This window comes from Vespula pensylvanica, chromosome 7 (assembly GCF_014466175.1).
Source record: "Vespula pensylvanica isolate Volc-1 chromosome 7, ASM1446617v1, whole genome shotgun sequence".
Taxonomy (NCBI): domain Eukaryota; kingdom Metazoa; phylum Arthropoda; class Insecta; order Hymenoptera; family Vespidae; genus Vespula; species Vespula pensylvanica.
In genome coordinates, this window is record NC_057691.1 from 8,649,586 (window position 1) to 8,671,548 (window position 21,963).

The 21,963-nt window shown below is 42.1% G+C and overlaps 1 protein-coding gene across 2 annotated transcripts in view; it reads right to left on the reverse strand.

The window, feature by feature from the left end:
- The window catches only part of LOC122630402 (laccase-like), a 36,164-nt gene that overhangs the window by 12,982 nt on the left and 1,219 nt on the right, over positions 1–21,963 (reverse strand). The gene's annotated exons all lie outside the window — the stretch shown is intronic.

Consider the following 21,963-nt stretch of genomic DNA (forward strand, 5'->3'; position numbering starts at 1 on the left):
CGTCGAGTCGTAGGAACGTCTGAAATTGGTACCTACCGCATGTAACTATTGTACATATTTATCGGCGTAGATGGATTCTTGACGATCTGAGACTCGACCTATGACGTCAAGAACGTGGAATAATCCTCTTAAAGCGTATGTGCAAACATTTACGGAGCGTTGTATTTAAAGAAACGAACTGCCGATTCTATCGCACGCGTTACCAACGACGTGCTCGTAATATCGTCGTTATCCAACGAAAGAAAAGTGCGAACGATTGACATTTATGGGAAAATGAATCAAATTTCTCGGGAATACGTTTGGGACGGAGCGAAAAATTGAAAGCGATTTAAGCGTTCGTCTTAATCGGGCCATTTTGCACGAGACAAGTTATGCCTTTGACTCGACCGCGTAGAAATGTATTTCGCTATATCAACGACTCGAATCTTTTTCCTTTCGGTCTTACCGATGTGACATTCCATACTCGAAACGACCGATCGAACGCATGCCTCAAATATTCTCGATTCTTACCAGAAGCAATCCCTCGTCGCAAAAGTTCGAATCAAATTATCGAATCATTGCCTCGATCGAGCCAGTAAGAGAAGAAGGATACGCCGCCGTAAGAAATTAATTAAGTGAAATCTTTCGGACGATTTCGGACACCAGAGTATATTAATTAATCAATACGCTTCTTTTTCCTGTCGATTGATTTTTCATTGTATCGTCCCGTATATATCGTTCCATAGATGCTTCCGAATCAATGTCGAGACAAAAAAAAGAAACAACGATGACCATCGACGATACCTTTTAACGAGCGCGATCGATCGAGCACGAGGCACATGCAAGAAGGAGAACTTTGTGGAACCCGACCCTTCCTTTTCTCAGGCCCACCGAAGCAGCAAACAACCGTATCGGTTCTCCTTTATCGGATTAGTCGCAATTTGCATACTCGCCGGATTATTCATGGTTCGAGGAGAAAAAGGGAGTATTCTAGGAGCGCTTCTGCGAGTCGGTCCGTTTATACGCTCTCGTCGACACTGATATTTACCGTGAGACTTTGCCGGGACTTACGAGTTCTCCTACAAGATTCTTCGAGGCATGAAAGTTCAAGCTAAAGGTCGCGCGAAAGACACATATACAGAGAGAGAGAGAGAGAGAGAGAGACGACGACGACGACGCGATAAACATCGAGTCGTTGGAGCAATAAAATACACTTAATGTCGCGTTACCGATGATCGTGGGTTCCCTGTCTTTTTTCTTGCGAGACAATGAAAACATCGACGATCGTTCGAGAATCGTACATCTCGATGAACGTTGAAGTTCATCGACTCCTCACGGTGTCGATCGTACCTTAAAGAGCAACTTTGTTTTTCCCAAGAATCGGACGTGAAAGCAGTCGTGCTAAATAGATACATATCTATATATTACGTGCCGAGGAGATCTTCGAACATTTTAATTATTGATAATTTTCTTTTCTTTTTTACTTAAGTAGAAAGAGAGTTAGTGGATAAGATATTAATTAGATGAGTTACGATTAACATCCTGTGGTAGATACCACATCGCACCTCTTTCGTTCTACAATATTTCACTGCTAATTCAATGGAAATGGCGCATCTAGACCGTGGAATAGTACATTATGATATTCACGTCACCATATTCCAAGCTTGTTTACCGTTACGACCGGTAGCACGAGAGAGCTGTTATTATTCTAGCATTTTAGTTGAGTTACAATCAATCAACGCTCGAGAAAGTAGACGCATTTGCCGTCACTGTGTTTTAAAAAATACTTCTTTACCTCTCTCTCTCTCTCTCTCTCTCTCTCTCTCTCTCTACCTCGTTTCGCTTAAAGTATGATTAACTCGCGTAGGTAAGATACTTTGTGACTACTTCGACTGCAAATTCTCATCCGTGTGAGTACCTGTCCGTATGCATGTATTTACGCATACGTTTCGAAGAATGCCGCATGAGACGTGTCGCGTAATAATTACGAAGCGAAAGTCTGTACGGGAGTAATTTAGCTCGTAATGGTTAATAATTAAATAGCAACATTTATTATATGATTATCAAGCTGGCGCCCTATATTTAATTACACATGCACCTTCCATCTATTTGCGACAATAACGAACATTTCGAATCGTTTCTACGTGATTCGTGATTCGTGATAGTTTCGGAACAAGTTTTAAATAAGATATTCGCTTTCTACGTGCACGTACGTGGCAAAAGTCTTTTTCGATGACACAATCGATCGACAAGTTATCGTATCGCGGTAACGTCGAGGGGCTCGATAAACTTGTCGTAAAGAAAAAAGGAAAAGAAGCAGCGGAATTACCGAATTCGTTATCGAATAAAATAAAAATAAAGTAGGGAGAGACAAGTCGGCTCCTTGAATCGGTACGCTCGAGTCGCTCGAGGAAAGAAGAAGACCGAAAAGAGAGGGAGAGAGAGAGAGAGAGAGAGAGAGAGAGAGAGAGAGGGAGAGAGGGAGAGAGAGGGAGAGGCAGCTCGCGAGTTGGAAAGCGCAACGATGATCGGAGAGCACGTGGACTTGGCCTTGCCCTTGTCCTCGTCTCATCTTACGGAACACGACTCGAAGCAAAGTCGCTGCTCTCTTCTGGTGTAAAACTACTCGTGCAAACCCGACTCTTATACGTCCGCTTGATCGTATAGACGTGCGTGTTTCTCTCTCTCTCTCTCTCTCTCTCTCTCTCTCTCTCTCTCTCTCTCTCTCCTCTCTCTGCAAGCGTATCGTAATGATGGCACGTAAATGGTTCGATCGCACACCTAATGGACATAATGATACGTCGTTCGATCGTCGATGCACGTTAAACGCGTTCTCTTACAACGTGTACCGTCCGAATTATGCGCTATTTCGCAAAAATAGGATACCGAGGAGAGTCTTGGTGTCCGCGCGAAACTCTAAATTTGGATAAGATTAAAATATAATCAATAGTTGCGAATATTACTATCGATCGGAGAAAGGTCCCTCCTTGTAACTTCTTTCCGTATGGGAAATGGAAAGTGCAAACTCGATAATATTCCAAAGAAAGTGCTCGTAAAGTTCTTTGTCACTTTTAAGGCCATAGCAGATATTTGCAGTTGCGAATCTAATAAAAAGATTATTGCCGCTTGCGACGATCGTGAACTTTTGAAAATTTATTTTAACGTTCCTACAAAGTTTCTTGCAAGACGTTTATCCTACCGTCGTTATATGCAAATAAGTCGGGGAAATTCTGTACGTCGTGCGGATAGGACATTTGCGAATGAGCACGAACAATTGATATATATCTTTATTACCTCCATTTCTATAAGATAAGTAAGTTCCGTTATCGATACCGATTGATCCACAAAGACGATAACGACCCGTTATCAATTAAATCGCGTTACCGCGATTAAGAGGCTAGATCCTCGATGAACGTATTCGAATGGATTTCGTTTTCTGTCCTCTTTCGCCCCGATCTACGTTTTCGATCTTCGTTACGATTCTTGTTAATGATTGATACGATTTCCCGATCGGCAAAGCACGTTAAACGATTCGCTCGAGCGGACTTAATGCAGAGAAAAATATTTATCTCCCTCCCTAATCGCGATCGATGAATAATGAATATTTTGTTGTCGACTTATCGTCAGGTATCGTTCGATTCTTTCGAGTTAAATCGAATGAGAAAAATGAAAATTAAAACTCCTCCTTCGAATTCGCTGGCTCGGGGCATCGCAGCGCTTCGATTTACGTTCGGATAGGAATCATTTGGAAATACCTATTTTCTGGTAAAAAATCGTAACGCAAAGTCGTCCCAACGCCTACGTCGAGATGATCGTTCGGTATCTTCCTTCCGCTCGATATTTCTCGACTCGCCTCTATTCCCTTTTTCATTTTTATCTATAACGACTACCAAAGTGGATATTCGTTGTCGTTTAGATTTGTTTCCGTAACCCCACAGATTACGTCGGTACTTTCTAATTACTACGCGCTAGCACGTACGTCGCGTTTTAATAAGATATAGTTGCTCTTAACAAGTTGGACAAAGTCTTTCGAACGTTTGGTTCGCGCTCGCTCGATAAATTTTCGAGTAAAAGTCTCTTTCTCGAAGGATCGGAGCTCGCAGTCGCGTCGCGTCGTGATTAACCGCTCGTAAAGAGAAGCGGCGAAGAAATTTTTGCTGCTCGAGCAACTTCGTGTACTCTTTCTAAATCGCTAGAGTCGTTTCGCGTATTTAGAAATTGCGTCTTGTGGTCTTGGACGCGAGCGTGCATATAAACGTACAAACGAAGAACGTCGGTTTAACTTTCAAGATAATTCTGTAAAATATATGAAATTAGTCATCGTAGAGATATAAACTTGACATCGGCATCTTGGCTTGTAAATGCAGCATATTGCAGTAGAAATATGCTTGTACGCGTATACGAGTACGCATGCAGAGTATAGACGGGGCATAGATAAAAGAAACGATCGAATATCTTATTTAACGGTACGGTAAACGTAGAATCTTTCGACTGGACATTTTTACAATCGTCACGTCGGAACATCCACTTGTTGCCAATCGTTAAACTAAATCGTCGTGCTTTCGAAAATGCTAACGCTTGCCGCGATTTCAAGCTCGATCGATCAATTATCAAGGCGAGAAAGTATCGAGCCATAATGGAAAATTAATATCGTCCATTATCCCCTTTGATTTTTCACTTTCTTTTGTTTTACAGTCGAGGTAACTTTTCTAGAGACACGGCTCTATTAATTTCCGATAATGGAAATCGATCGAAAGCGAGAACGCTCTGGTTTATATCGCGGTATACGTCATTGGTATTTTCCTAGATTCTCATGGGACACGTTAATCGCTAAAGTTTAAACCATCGCGAGAAGGATCCTTTTTACGAGGCAAGAATTACAATGAATTTCTCAAGAATTATATTTCCTCTTTAATATTACACGGTCAATTTCGCACGGTTCGTTACCGTCGCGCTCCGTTCCTTTCGATTTTACTTGAAATTAGCTTTTTTTTGCGCGTCGTTCCTTCGCCTTTTACTTTTAGCAGATCGTTCGCAAGTGGACGTTCCGTCGAGATCAACGTCCATCTTCATTCTTACGAATCTTTCGTATTTTAACGAAGCGTTCGGAAAAAAGGACGCTAGATCCGTAAAATTCTTATTTCAGACTGCTCCTTTTAACCGTAGAATCCAATTATAAGCGTAAAATCTCGTTTCGTTCGAACGCTTCAACGGCTCAAAAATAAATTCTTGTTCGATGATGAACGAGCTTTAAGTAGTTCGTTCCATCGTAAATAGCTCGACTCGTACTCGTCGGCTCTCTTCGAATACAGGTTCGTACATTTTTCCTTCGAGGATGAAAACAAAGAATTGATCTATTGCCCCCCAGCCGAGAGAGTCTGCGCGTACGCGCATCTAGCGAACGTTGTTACGAGAGTAGGTATATACTTACACCTGAGGGATCAAAGGAAGAGACGAGGAAGTGAGTCGACGCGATGATCACGTAGGTCGTCGCAAGTAGCAGGACACCGGGATTGTCTTTCGGGTTCGACCAGGTTCGATCGGATAAGAATACCGCTTCCATATTCTCGCGAGGAGCGATGAGCGTTATTATCGGTCACGAATAATCTAAGTTTCGCGATCGTAAAGGTCGCGATCTTAAACTAGAATTAAGACCGACTGATGTTCGAACTGACATTATCGATTCCAGGTCACGCGAAATCGATCTCTACGCGAGCGGAGCTCGAACGAAAGCCGTTGTCCGTAGTCGTACGATTTTGACTTTTTTCCTCTTCCCTTTTTTCCTCATTAAATCGAAGAGACGACCGACGTCACAAGCACTCGTTAAAGAAGGCGAAAGAGCCTCCGTAGTGACGTAAATATTTCAACATTAAGCGCATATAGGAAAGAAAGTTGTTTATAACGTTGTATTATGCATCTATACGGAAAACGTCGTGGCCGAACGCCTGTTTTATCTAAAAATGTTTATCGCTTCAAGGACCGTGAAACGGCATGAATAATGTATTTGATAAAGAAGAAAAACAATAACAAAACGCGATGCTTGTTCTTACTATAGTAGAAGGAAAAACGAGATACATCGATAAGAATGAAATCGGTCGATGAGAATTTGTTCTTTTCAATAATTCACCATATCGCGATTATAAATAATTTCTAACTTCGTAAACGAAACAAAAAATTAGTTTCTATGAAATCGTGCGCACGTATCGAGGAAGAACAATCTTAACTATCTCAGACTCGCGTGCTATACCTACAACGATATACCATTTGGATTCCAAAGAAGGACGTGCGTTCTTATTTCCATTATGAAGTCGAGCCGCTCGAAGCCGATCTCTCTCTCTCTCTCTCTCTCTCTCTCTCTCTCTCTCTCTCCAACTATCTCTTCTCTATTTCCGAGGGCCGAGCTCGGAGGAACGTGTTTCACGAGTCATCGAAAACTGTGTCACGCTTTCTGCATCACTTGACCGGAGTGGCACACGCGATTGAACGCCGATGCGAACGAAATCGATCTAGCCGACCGACTGATTTATCGCCGACTGAAATCCGATCGTGCCGCTGGCGATTTGACCACGACGACGGTGGTTTTGCTCGCCTTCCGGATATAATACATCTCATAGAATCGTATATGCGCGAGTACGTGTAAATACGTACGCGTCCATGTATAATAAATACGGAGAGATATACGTAAAACCGATGATCGACCCAATCCGGATGCTGTGCAAAAGAAAGCGACAGCGATCGAGATAGAGTTAATTAAACGAAAGTACGGAGTTCCTCGAGCATTGACGATCCATCGAAGGCTACGGCTTCGTAGTTGGAAAGGTGGCAGAGTGGTAGCGTTCGAGAAAGGTAAAATTCATCCTCGGACGAATATTCTTACTCGATACGAGAGAAAAGAGATGGAGATGTCGGCTTAATAGCTTCTACTCTAACGGCCGTACTCCAAATGATCGATTATCATTCCCATACGTGACGTACTTGTTTCGAACATCTGTCTCGTGATCTGTCAGCTGCTTCTTTCGCGAGAGACCTGCGATATGTTAATTCCGCCAAGCGTTACGTCGCGTTTACGATGGTCAATACTTTCCGTACGTTTGAGAACTCTCATTTGTATTCTACGAGTTTATCGATTAAAATTTCTCCTTTTAAACGATAAACGAAATGCGATCGTTTGGTCTGCAACTTACTCTCGATATCGTTGTTCGCGATCCACGCGGTGGTAACGATAATGGTACAGGCTAATACACTTTTTTCCCGATACCTCTACCGTCTTTATTCGGGTCAAGTCGATTAAAATGGCTCTTGCGAGTTAGGGCTCGGTCAAAATCTCAAAGAGATTCGTCGCTACTTTCGAACCGTTATCATCCGTTAAATCAAGCACGAGGAACATTGTCCGCCGATCTTTTCGAAGAGAAACTGTCCTTCCGAAAATTCGCTCCGAGAGATTCAAACGGTATCGCCCACTTTTTCTTTGCGCGAGCGATCAAATCAATTCGGCCGGCTGCGGCGTGAGTTTAAAAGCTGACCAAACTAGTTTCGCCCAGTGCGAGCGAGGCCTACCGGTATTACCAATGTCAAGTGCACACGCGCGATCGTCCAAGATCAAGATGCATGGCTCTCTTCCATCTTAGACAGAAACAAAAAATAACGTACCGCTCGAGGACGCTTTCTCCGAAGCCTCGTTTACGATCTTTCATTTTATATATCAAATATAAATTTCGTTACAAACGTTGATCTGTGACGGATTCGATGAGAAAATATCATTAATTAAGGTGGCGATTGTTAACGACGCAGAGAGAAACCAAATGTATGGACAATCGACAACTTTTCGTAAGAAAAGTTTCAGCTTATCATTAATAATTGGTATTATTCCTGGTATAAAAATTCTATGGAATCGCTAAACTATGCGCGACACGTCGTTGCGCAAAGAGGTCAAACTTACCGACAATGAGAGAAAAGACAAGTAAAATCGACGGGATCGACAACGTTTCTCTTCCATTCTTACTCTTGCAGTGCATACGAATGTACTGCTTTTACGTTCCATACTCGTTAATTTAATGAACGTTAACGATGTCCTTGATGTATCATTCTAATTAAGCGTTTTATCCTTCCCGAATAGCTTCATGTTCGTGTCGCATGAACGATCGATATCGCATATCTTTCGCATAATTACGAAAAACGAACTAGTCGTAAGAAAAAAAGCTTTTTCGTCTCATTCGTCTCGTATCTCGAGCGAAAATTCTCGTGACACGCTTAATGCTTCGTGACACTGATCGCACAGTCATCTTCGCCGTGTTTCGATATCATAATCTGCGAATTAGAAATGTATCGAACGGAATCTCGATTCTATAAATTCTAACTTTGATTCCGAGTACGAATTCTCTCGTTTATATTATCCTCGTTGTTAAGATCCAATCAACGAGTCGAAATAATGTAAGGCAGGCAAACGAATTTTTATGTAACGTCGCTACTTATCGGTATATTACGCGTAATACAATTCACCGGCGACCGTTAGAAAGCGTATGCTCGATTTCCGAGTCAAAGGCTATTTAATCTTAATATCACGTAAGGGTCGTTCGCATTAAGCTAAACGGCCGTACGGACACGCGACCAACGAGAAGGCACGTGCGCCCATTCACCAAAATTACCGTCTTTTCTTCTGCATCGACGTAACGTACCGCACGACAAAAGGAGATCGCGTTCGTTCGCATACTAAATTCGCATGGGATCTCTTACGGAATACGAAACGAAACCGATTAGACTCTCGATTTCAAGCTGCTCGATTACCAGCCGTCGTCGTCGTCGTCGTCGTTGTCGTAATGCCGGAATGACTTTGCGCTAATAACGTCGTTAATAGTCACGGATTTGACGTGTAGGCCAATCCCGTTCAATAGTTTTGTCACGCAAGGTCTTTACGAGACGTCGGCAGATTTTTGCCGAACTATTCGATTTCGAAGCATACTAGAAATAAAGTAATAATAAAGTTTATCGTTAGTGGATTTATTTAATTGTTCGATGCGAGCGAGCGAGCGAGCGTTTCGATAAGAACGAAAAAAAAAGAAAACTTTCGAGAAGACGCTTTCGCGTTAAAACGTCAAACCCGTTTTTATTATATCTCACGCGACTCTAATAAAATAATTTAGGCCCGTGAAAACGGAGGCACGAAGTAGGCGATCGGTAAATTGAGAAAGAATTAAGAATGTAAATGTTCTTGTGTGGTCGAAAAGACGCGTAAAAGGAGAATAAGAGAATGTGAAATATGGAGGCCATATTCCTGCCATCTAATTTAACCGTTTTGAATAAAACTTTCCAGTCAAATCATCTTACGGGAAAGTTGTTCGTGCCGAAGTTTCACGGTCTTCTGAAGACCCACGTGCTACGACGAAGACGCTTATCAATAACATCTTATGTTAATGTCTGTTTTCAACGTACGATACGTTTTTTTTTTTTTTTTTTTTTTTTTTTCATTCAACGCGAAATAACAGGAAGGATTTCACGTCGGTGAAAAGCATACCTACCGACTGGCCGATTTCATCATCGAAAAATATTACGTCAAATTTCACGAGAATTCGATCGATCGGTAGATGCCTATATATCGATGCCCGTGTGTCGTGCCTTGACCCGTACAGTTTCACAAAGTTTCTAATCTTTAAACGGACTATTCGAGATCCGAACGATGCAAAAACATAGGAACGAACGAAAGAAGAAAATTCTATCACGGGAACATTTTTAATTAGCACTGTAACGAGATTAACTTGTTTTTGTCACACGCACGAACTTTCCCCTCGTCGTTTCACTTTTGTCTTATCAAGTATGATCTGTCCCGTTTGATACAGAATCGAATTATTCGAGATGGCTCGATCGCGCGACAACTATCTCGAGATATAACTTGCGACAGAACGCGCCCGCGAGTCGAGCGCACCTTGCGAATCATCGTTCGTCAGAGAATTGTACTATCGTACTTGCACGTGAGGTTAGACGAATTCCAAGTAGCTAACGATACCCGCTACGAATAAATACCAGTTGGTTCGATTATATCAATAAGATGGATCTTTAATCGGAATTATTAGGCATTAAATTATCACGAAAGTGAACGCTCGATTTCTCGTCTACGTATACGTACTGGTGCGTAGATGTGCGTGCATGCGTGCGCGCACGAAATAATCAAAGGATCGATTACTACCGTATGGTAGACTTTGAACTAGTCCATTCTTCACGCCCAGTTGAAATTAGTTTCCAACTTTCTTTCGAGCTAACGCAATTCTTGTGTCGAAGTATGTCTTGTCTGTGAAATTCTTACGAACCATTTCCGTTTCGTTTCTGGTACCATTGTATTAAGCTATAGCGCCGAGAACGCCTTACGTTCCGGCTTGTCAAACGTCACGTCGTTAAAGCCGCGAGATGTAGACATAATAATCCAAACATCGGCTTGTTAACGCGACCCGGCCGAAGGCACCGTACTTGTCTACTTTTAAATTCAACTCCACGTCGAATAATTATTATCGGTTGATCGATCGAACGGCCGGAAGAGTTAACAGGTACATTGATTTCTTATGTCCGCTAGAGGTTACGATGGAACTTGGTCAACGTAGTGGGATATCGTGAAATCGTCGAGATAATCGAATACGGTCAACCTGTTAACGGGAAAATCGGAATGTTCAGTCTAAAACTCGAGCGAAACGAAATAATACGGCGTAGTACGCCGCGACGGTAATAGCAGAGTCGACGACTCCGTTGCCCGATGTTCTTGCGACTTTATCTGTGAACGCTATTAATTTTAATAGCCGTGCTATAATAATCATAGAAAGTAGATAACGTAGCGAGAGAGAGAGAGAGAGAGAGAGAGAAAGAGAGCCGATTCGTAGGTGTGCTCGAACTATTAATTATCACACGGTGTATCCGAATCTATTAACACTTAACGGACGGCTTGTCTTTTCTCTGTCTTTCTCGGTTTCCGGGCATTTTTTAAGAGAATTAAATAAACAACGTATGTACGGTTTCAAGCAAAAACGTAAATCTACGTGGCCCGTCCTAGGAAGTCAGAATGGAAAAACGTAAATTTACGTGACCCGTCGGATGAGTGTTAATGGGAAGTGCGAAGTTTGAGAAAGCAAAAGAGCAAAAGCGTCGTTACCGCGTCCACGGATCTTGAAGGTCTCTTGAAAATCTTTAGGTAGAAAAGCGAAACATCGATTCGTAAACACTGCTTACGTAAAGGTCGTCTCGTCGTACAGGTATTACGGTCGAGTGCCGTTACGATCGATCGAAAATCATTTCTATAAAGTTTTCTCCTCTACTAAAGTGAATCCTACAAATACTCTATTTCAAAATTCTCTGTTCGCGAATGGAAATGATTCTTACTTTCCCAATAAAACGTATTTAACGCTTTCATCGATAATCATCGAAATCATTTTGTACGAACTAACGTCGCATTATACCGTTATATGTTTCGTTAACGCCCAAAAATCCATTAATTACCGAGTAGTCGAAGAGGAAGAACGATAATGAACTAGTAAGTCCAACGACGAAGTAATAAAAGGGTCCTGCTGTCTCTCAGGTACCTCTCTCGGTACCTGACTTTTCCAAGTACGTATCTCGTTTCTAACGCTAATTAATTATACCGACAGCCGGTGCTTTGATTAGAATGAAATTTATAATAGAAAGGATCGGAAAGAGGTGGAACGAGGCACCCTCCCAATAGTATTACGTTCGTCGGAACGACACGTCGCCTCGATTAATCTCTCCGTAAGAGCAATCGCCTACCAATAGCGTCTATGCCATTGGAAATGAACATAAGGAATGGTAAGTCTATTGCGCGATACGCGCATTTTAGAATGGCCGACGTATACCCGGATCGCCATAAGCGTTGCTTTTCCCCATATCCCGAGCTCGTTAGATTAATCGAGATAAACGAAGGCGCAATCGCACGACGTAATCTTAAAAGCGTGGGCGTAGATTTTTATTTCCTTCGCTATTCTCCAAAACGATTCAACCCGATCGGCACACGTTTCTTATGCACGTAAGTTATGTTCGTAAAGTTTTTTAGCAAAACCTCATTTATTTTCTTCCGTCGTGTTTAATCGAGAGACCGGATTCTGGACCAAGGAGTGGTACGCCTTTTCTATCGTTGTCGTATTAAATATAACGCAATAGAAGTATAGCTACGCGTACTCGTGTTTTTTCTTCCCATCCATTTAGTTGCGGTGAGTTATCGAGAGAAGATCGGCCGTAGTAAACACTTACAATGGACGTGAAAAAAAAAAAAAAAACTGGCCTACTCCGAAAATATTTGTACAAAACCGATCGAAGATAGTGCGATAACATCCACGAATGGTAAATTTGTGCAATCGCTGTCGATCGATCGATCCGATTATTCGAAGAAATTTTGGCGTCGGAAGCACCGAAACGTCGACGCCCCATCGCTTTGAACAAGGTGATACTCGTAAAAGACTAATACTTATAATTATCACCCCGATATCGGATCTGAATAATCGGAGTTCGTCGCAACGCCGTCGCCTTATTGCACTTTGACATATCGCTCGCCGGTGCCGACAAAGAGAAAGAGGGCGGGCGGGTAGGCGAGAGAAAGAGAGAGAGAGAGAGAGAGAGAGAGTGAGAGCGCTACCTACGGAGAGGGAAGTAGATGAAAACAAAGGCGAGAACAAACGAAGACGAAAAGAAAAAGAAGAAGGATAGATGGTAAAACAATGGAAAAGGAGTTAGGTCAGCACTTTCATCGCCGCTTTATGTTCGTTCGCGCGTCGCTTCGACCGCAAAAGACGACTTCTCGCTCTTAAATAATGGGCGAGTAACTCCTGCGCTTAATGGTGCCCCCGAACTGGCTTCGTTTTCCTTTCTGAATGGATTACGCTTTGTATTATTCTCCTTGAATATTTACTGTGACAATCATTGATTCGAGTCGTTGAAAAAGTGCTCTGACTGCGGAATCCGGTAAAGATATATTCCGTGAAGAAAGAAAAGAAGAAAGTTTTAAATCGATCCACATGAAAATTTATCTAACGCGTGTCAGAAACTTATCAACGCGTTAAGAACGTTTCGCGATGACCCAACGAATTAGCTAGATAAATCCTTGATTTAAAATCTAGCGAACAACGTTGATTCACGATTACGCTTCCAGGATAATATTACGCGCTCGCGTTGATAATACTTACTGGGATGGAAATCTTACTTCCTCTTCTCAAAGTCGATTTTCGATAAAAAAATAAATTTACGAAATATCGCGAAGGAAGGAGAATTGGAATTGAACCTAAGATTAAGTCGGTCGTGCGTACATATTCTTATGAATGAAAGCAAGAAAAGAGAAAAAAAGTGTCTGCTCGACGTGCATGGATTCGCACGAGTAAGAGAAGCCGACGAAGGATTTTCCTGTCTCGCGCTATAATTTGTTTTGGAGTTTCCGGACTGGCAATTTTCTTAAAACAATACGTAAGGAAAGCACACGAGCCTTCATTCGTCTACGACCGGTTTCCTAATACACGATCCAGGTTATTTCAATTCGCACGACGTTCCGCGACGAGCACGCCGTCGAAGGGGAAGGACGTGAGTGTAACGACGTTCAAACGTTAAGTAACGATTACCGTGGACGGCAATTTTGCTCATCGGATTAAACTTCTTTCCGAGCTTATTGTCCAACCGTCGGTGAAATGTCGTCGCCACGAAAAGTGTACTCTGTCACCTCGTTAATGACGACAGAGACAGGAGAGAGGGGAGGGGGGAGAGAGAGAGAGAGAGAGAGAGAAAATGACATAAGAATTGTCACCAAGAATCGTCGCACGACTCATTACGAACGAGTAAAAGATAGAACTTGGATACATAGTATGGTATACATAGTCCGACACAGTGAAATCGCGAAATCGCACAAGGCATTTATTATATTCCTCCCTACATAGTGGAGCAACTGTCGAGCGGTATCCTATTAAATGCAGGAAGTGAGGCAAGTAGCGGACTTATAACGGCGGATCGTTGTATTTCCCAGAGTCTTGATTCCGCCGTTCGTCCGCTTTGACTGCTAATTAAAATATGTATTTAAAATAATCCTTATATTTACGCGTGTAATCTCAACTTTCTCACTTTTATGTACATACGTATGTAGGCAGCGATATTTGCATGGCTCAACGTTTTTCTCGTTTTATCATACGTATATTTATCCATCTATACTTATCTATTTAGCGAATAAAGAAAATTAGTAAAAAGCTAGAAAGCAATGTAATTCATTTCTTGAACGTTTCGTATCAAAGTTACGGGAAATTGTTTGACAAAAAAACGAAAAGCATGTATTAATTAGTCAGTACTTGTCTCTACTGCGTGAAATTCGTCCCATTCTACCGAGGGATTCTAATTGGGAAATACAGGAAGTGCCTCGGTGGAGGAAAGGAAACGCGTACTTGCGAGGAACTAAGAAAGATATTTTAGAAATTCGAACGATACTATCTCGAGCTCTCATCTTAACGATCCTCGTGAATTCGGTCGCGATCGTCGTCAACTCCGACTAAGAATAAAGATTTTCCAGGCATTTCTCACGGCCGGAGCTCGCCGACTCTCGGACTTTTCTTACCACTTTGTTCTTGCCATTTTATAAGAGCGACGTCGTACGAACGTGTGCCCGTAGTTATACACGCTATTCGATATCAAGTACCTTTCGCTTTTCCTCCAGCCGAATCGAAGAGAGAAAGAGATGGATGAAAACTCAAGGTGATCTTTCTTTTCCATTTACAGGACTCGCTGACGCTTTGTCGGGACCAGTCGTGACTTATCCCGGCCATAAGGAGGCACCTCAATCGTGAACGTTTGAACGATAGAAAATTTAGTTGGATCGATTAACTCGAAAATATCCAGTTGGGTGTGGTTCCAAAGATGCGCGTTCCTAGCCAAATTCGTAACTAATTCAAGAAAATATAGACGTGTTGCGATATTACCCGCTGGACCGAAGTCGAGATGCTGCAACGATCCTTCAAATGCAGACTTTGAGCGACAGCGACAACAACAACGGCGAGATCATGAGTTTATTAGGCTCGCCTGATAGTCACGTTTCGTCGTAGAACAAGTAAGAAGCAAGTCCCTCTCGCTTCGGATCACCAAGCGTCGACTTCAACGCCCTCGGAAGAATCGATGTTCGGTCTCGGTCGAGACACGCCTTTCTTCTTGCGGTTCGCCATGAGAAAGGGGCGAGAGAGAGAGAGAGAGAGAGAGAGAGAGAGAGAGAGAGAGAGAGAGAGAGAGAGAGCGAGCTAGCTAGCTAGAACAAAACTGCTTTCAGCAATGGAATAGCAATCGCTAACCGGATGCATGCCACATGGTAAAGTACCTTTAATACTTTAGTAGATACTCTTCCGCCGGAAATGATCTCATTTCGCTCTCTCAGATTTGTATTATTTCCCAAGGTGGTATCTCCTCGATTGATACGACGTTAATAAAAATAAACGGAAAAAAATCTCTAACAATTGTTATCGTACTATATCAAAAGGCGCGAGTTACGGAAAACTTTCCCTCTCATAATTGTGACGGCGAAGGTATGTCGAGTATCGAGTGGAACTACTTACAGGAATAGACGATTAAAATTAGCATCGGTTTATAACGGCACAAAGTAGGGAACACCTTTCAGGATTGATTACGAACGGCGTGGCTCGTTCTCCTGACTTTACAGCCGATGTATTTGAGCGCACGTCTTAAAGAACGGAAGGGGAAAGTGCGAAAGCCTGAAAGCACTTACTTCTTCTTTCTTGCACGAACTAAACTTTGAAATATCGTGTTAAAGTTATTAAAAACGCAAAGCTCGAAGACCTTCGGTTCCATGAAAAGGGATCGCCTGAAAAGACGTTGTTGCTTCGTATCCGCGACAACAAAGATGCCCAAGCATTTCTCTCTCTCTCTCTCTCTCTCTCTCTCTCTCTCTCTTTCTCTAATTCGTTTTCTAAAGTCTCAAGAGAATACTTTTCTGTACGCTGCCATTTGGCAGACATTTTAGAATTTTTAAATAATTTTCTAACCATACGTCGTTGAAATTTATCATATAGTATCCGTCGTGCAATGTAATTACATCAAAGGATAAGAATCGATGAATTTTGAAGTTTTTCACGACTACGTTCGCCGAAGGAAATAGACAGAAGTTCGATGTTTCGGGTGAAATCAGTTAGCCATGCGAAACGTTCGATCGATTTGACGTTCCTCACGAGTGGCATCGATCGATCGATACTAAAAAGCGTAACGCTGATCTTTCCGCCTACGCAAAAGTAACTTTCTCCGAAAAGATAGCTCGTTTTTTCGAGTTTAGATATCTATAACGTAGCTATTTCGTTAACAAAAAGACACGTCGTATTTTCCCCGAGGCACGCCAATTCTTTCCAATTCCTCGCCTTTTGATCGTTGCTTATACTTTCGCGATGCTTGGCAATTATTCTTTCCGTTCCTTTCTTCGGACAATTGGATACATAAATTTGGTTATTCACGAGAAAGGGATGTTACGAAACGTCGGAAAGCAAAAGATCAGGGATGTCTTTTTTTTCAAACGATCGAACTTTCTACGATTAATGGCTCGATACGAATTTTAACTGCGACTCGACGATTCGGATTTTTTGCAGTTAATTCCGCACGAACGAAAATCGAACTTAATACATGCGTCAACTACGCTATTCGAAGTAACGTCGTTCCACGAGTCCACGGCGTCGATTTACTGTTATTATTAGAAATTGGATATCATGAGAGAATACAATAACTACGCATAATGAAACGGAGCGTACCGATGGTGCAGCGCTTTTGTCTCGAAGTAGAAGTAGAAAAAGAAGACGAATTGAAAAGAAAATTTCCTCTTGAAAATTAGATTGAAAGATCCTCGATAAAATGCTCTCTCTCTCTCTCTCTCTCTCCCTCTCTCTCTCTCTCTCTCTCTCTCTCTCTCTCTCTCTCTCTCTGCGGCATTCTTATCTTTTCTAGACGCGCGTAATAACTAGGAACGCTTTCGTCGTTAAGATCAAATCGTTTGCCGTCGCTCGATTAAATCTCGTACGAAATCGTGTACGTCGAACAAAGTCAAGCTATAATACACGTGCTCTTTAATAGGTCCCCATTGATATAATAATGGGCTTTGATGAATCATTAACGTCTCTTTAACGTAAGTCACTATCTTTGGTACCGATCGTTAAGGAATCGATGAATCGTTCGTTACGAGGAGATATGGTCTCGAATACGCACGAACGAAGAAACGAGTTCTTAAAAGGGATCCTTTAAAAGGAACTCGAGTGTCCGTGAAACGAATGATCATCGATCGATCGCAGGGTTCGACTCCTCGTTGTCACCATTCGGTCGATGATATGCTCGATACAAATCGAATCGATCAAGATCGATAATAGAGAGAGATGATCTCTATTCCTTTGGATCAACAGCCATCGAAATTAGAACATTTAACGGTTATTTCCTGCAATTATAGTAACGAACGAATTCGAAGAATTATTTCGAAGAAAGAAACGCGAATGGTGCGTCATAAAAACGAACGGAAGTGCAACGCCGAACAGAAGAATTTCGATGCAATTTCCAATGCATTTAGTAAGGATATTTCCGGCGGAGCTATGCCAATCTTTGTCGGCAAAAATACTCGAGTACTATTTCCTCTCTCGATGCATGTTTTATGCGGTTTCCTCTCGAGCGAGCGTTTGTACGTTCCTAATGTCGTTGGAATTCACTCGAGTCGTTTAACTTGGTCTTGGACAAGATTAAATTACCGCAAGATAGTTATATCTACTTATATTCCAGTCGATTTACCGTCTGCATTTTTCCTCTCGACTCTCGTAAGAAACTATTCCGAGATGAAAGTGTCTCGACTTTGTGTATCGAGAACGAAGGAGAATCAACAATTCGATGCGTCTCTGAAATCAATCGGTGTAATTTGAAATCCATTAGAATCGATTTCTTCGTCGAAGACTCGAACTTAGAAGTGGATGAGAGAGAGGGAGACAGAGATGCGTGACGTAGCCGCTGGCGCTTCGCTCTTGGTGGTTTCACCGTGATTACGATCCAACGACGTTGAGCACATCACGAAGACGCAGTCAGCAAAGAGAAGCTGGATCGTTGCTTGATCACGAATACCGGGAATACGGAGTTTAGCCTAGATAAGTAGTTCGATCGTGGTACCAGTCTACTCTAAAAGAAGACTAGAAGAAGAATAAAATGAGAGGTGACCGAAGTCGGTAGAAAAATCGGTCGGTCGATTAACCACGATTTCTACGTTTTCCTATCTCTCTTGCTCTCTAATTTGCTGGGGGAAGCTTCGAAAAAGAGGGAAGGGAGATAAGTGGAGAGAGAGAGAGAGAGAGAGAGAGAGAGAGAGAGAGAGAGAGAGAGAAGAAAAAAGAAAAAAGTGGTCTTCAAGTTCACCGACAGTCACATCCGGATACTCCTTGCTTTTACTACGATGATAGCAACCATCCGGTTTCTACAGGTGAAGTCCGATTTCCGTGTGCAAGAGAGAGAAAGAGAGAGAGAGAGAGAGAGAGAGAGAGAGGGAGAGGCAAACGAGTTTCATGTAGTTTCGTTTAACCCTTGAACTCCGTGGTTGACTTTCAAGAACAGAAATTGAAATGACGCTTGACTTATGAGAATTTCTACCGTGCGCAAATAAGCCGGTAATTCTCCGCCCGTTAACCACCGTTGTGTTCTATCTTCTAATCTTTTAGCCAATCGGCATACCTTTATCCGGACAACTCGTAAGACCCCTTGTCAAAGAAAGGAAAAAATTCTTGGTGTTTAAGGAAGACGTTCGATCACAACTTACGTACTGTCCCCGCAGCTAGTAATATCTTTTGCACCGAACGTAAGATGACTCTTCCTTTGCTTCATTTTACGTTTAATTATACCAAAAGATGTTGAAATCCAAAGAGAAAGTCGGCAACTCACGTAACGACACGCGTACTTTAAAAATCACGGTATCATCGGTACATCCTGATTTTGAAATTTTCAATCCTGATTTAATAATCCGTCGGAGAACGGATTATAAAGAAGTTCTTCCTCCTCTCCTTCTATTGTTATTTCTTCCGATTTCAAGTACATTTGATAGAACTATTTTATTTTTCGTTACAATTCGATAAGGGAGAAAGTAGCGTCCATTAGATCGTCTCGCTAAGGTACTCGCTAAGGTACTCGCTAAGGTACTAAAATATTCCTATGCGAGCGAGACAGAATGTAGTTCTGCAACTTCGCAGCTAGACTATAGACGTAATTTTCCCACGTGCCTATATAAAACTAGCAATTTCAGGTGATTCCATACGACGCGGAATGAGTGGAATTTTCTCAATACCTGCCGAGTCGATACCTGCCTTTTAAGAATTCCTGCTCGACATTAAACCAATAATACCTAAGTCTAAGTTCAATCGAACGTTTAAACCTTGTTCGATGCAACAAATAAATATCTATTATCGTAAAAAGTAAATACGTATTGTCGTAAAAAAGAATGAGTAAAAGCTGATCTTACGCGATACGTCCGAAGCCTGTACATAGCCGTAGAACCGCGTGGACACGCTTGACGTCTACTCGTGTCATATTTTCCTCGAGGAAAGAACCGTTAAGGACGAGAGATTTGACTGACTGGTTTTCTGTTAGTCACACAATAGAAACGAACGGTAGAGATAGGGAAGAAGAGACAATGACCGAACGAGCATTCGGTGTCCCATGGACGAAAGTAAGAATACGACTCGACGTACAATGCAAAAAGATAAGGAGGTAGAACCATCTAGAACGGAAGAATCGGTGAACCGGTGATCGCGATTGCATCTAGGTGAACAACTAGTTTATCCCGTTTATAGGGAACTGTTATATCCATTGGCATGCCGTCGCGTCTGTCCTACTCCACTGAAAAGACCATATTTGACTGGTAATGCCAATGACTTACAGCTATAGTAGATAGTACTATGCTTACTATATATGCGTATAATACATACTCTAGTAATATATACCAATACTACGAAATCTTTCACTTCCAAGCGTTTAAAGTAAAACTCGACGAAACGAATTCGATTTATTCGATCCTAAAACATTTCAATTAATCGTAGTTTCAATATCATCGAGAGAAAATAAAAACGATATCGAGAGAACGACCGACAAACGTTAAGATCGAAGGATCGGTTTTACGAAGCAATTGCCTGTTATTATTACTCTACTGTAACGGGTAATGAAAATCACGAAAGAAATTGACCACGTACGCAATGTCACTTCATCGATACTTACTACTAGCTCGAACTAGGTCACGAATGCAGTTCATTTTCCATAGATAGTTTCGCTCGCTGCCTGCTGTGCGTGCGTGCGTGCGTGCGTGCGTGCGTGTACGCGGAGCCGTATAGAAGCCGATCGTTGAAATTCTATTAACCGGACCTCTAACGTTACAACGGCCGATAATCTTCGTTCGTGGAGGAACGGAAAGAAGGAAGGAAAGAGATTCTACGAGATCTTATTCGATTTAAATCTACTCTCGATCTCGTACGCCAAGTTTCGAATGCTCGAGAATGCAGTTATGCTCGAAGGTGAGGAACAATCGTGACTGTCTCGACCACGCTGCTTTCACTAGTTTCAAATACTTTGGTGAACGAAGACGATGAAAAAGAAAAAGGACGGGAGTGGAAAAAATTTACGATCGAACGCTCGATTAAACCCTTTTATTACCGCGAGTTCGTTGTTCTTCGTAAAGTGCGTAAAAGATACTCGTTGGACTCGAACGCGGATGAGATAAGTGGAGAAAGAATCGAGAGAGGGATGGACAAAAAATTATCGTCGCAAGTTGAAATGCCGAAATTGCGGCGAAATTGCGAATAAATCTCGAATGGGGTTTGGAACGATTAAAGTAGAAGAATCGTTCGACGGGTGAAATGGCGCGAGCGAGTCAAGGCTCAACGACCATAGATTATAAAAATGATTGCCACACGTATGGCAATTAGTCGCGCTTGCTGTAATTATATAGCAATTATTTCCATAGCCGTTCGATCGTCTATAAAGCTTCGTTATTTTATCGCTTAAAGTTCCTTTTATCGAGAATTAGATATAGCCTAGGCGATACAGCCTATGAGACTGGAAATTTATTTGCCATTACGCGAGGAAAAGAAACGTACGATGCGCGAGTTTCGATATATTACCGTTACGGTATAATTTCTCCGTAGGAATCGAAAGTATCACTCTTGCAATTAGTCGATTATAGAACGCGCCGAATTATACTTCCTTCGAGCCATCTCGATACTCTACGATCTACCGTATGTACATTCGTTGCTCGATGACCGATCAATGCAAAACGTAAAATAAACCGATTAGCGACGATAAAAGAGTTGTTCTCTTTCCATTTGCACGATTAATCGAGCACGATCAATAAAGTTGTAAGGTTCAACAAAATCCATGATCTTCCGTCGCGGTCACGCTATACGAAGTCGAACACGAGTCGAACGAATTACGCTGAAATAACCCCGAAGCGATTCGAACGACGTTCGATTTTGTTCCGTAGGACCGATCGATGGGCATGTGACGGTGCTGTTTTGATTTATGTCAGACGCAACCCAGACGACGAGTCGACTCGTCGATCCTACGAAAACCGTTATTCATCGTCACGTCCTACTCGCTACCCAACGACGTATCAATTTTTTCAGAGAAATTTACAACGCGTGAATTTGTACGTGGACGCGACGACGGTCTCGCTCACGATCGGTTTGGTCATAGAGCTCCGAGCACCGTTATAACAAAATTCTCGACTATCGCATTACCAACCGGATGAGAAAGAAAAAGAGAGAGTCCAAGCCGAAGAGGGAATCGAAACGGCTCTTTGGAGATTCATCGGTGAACTCTCGAGAAAGAACTTATCGATATCTCTCCGATTGTTTTCTTCTCTTCAACGACGTATATTTTTATGCGTAATGGTAAACGTTGAACGTACTCGAAAGAATCGAGGGAAAACTATTCGAAGATACTTCCTCGATAATATCCAGAAAAAACGTCCAGGATAAT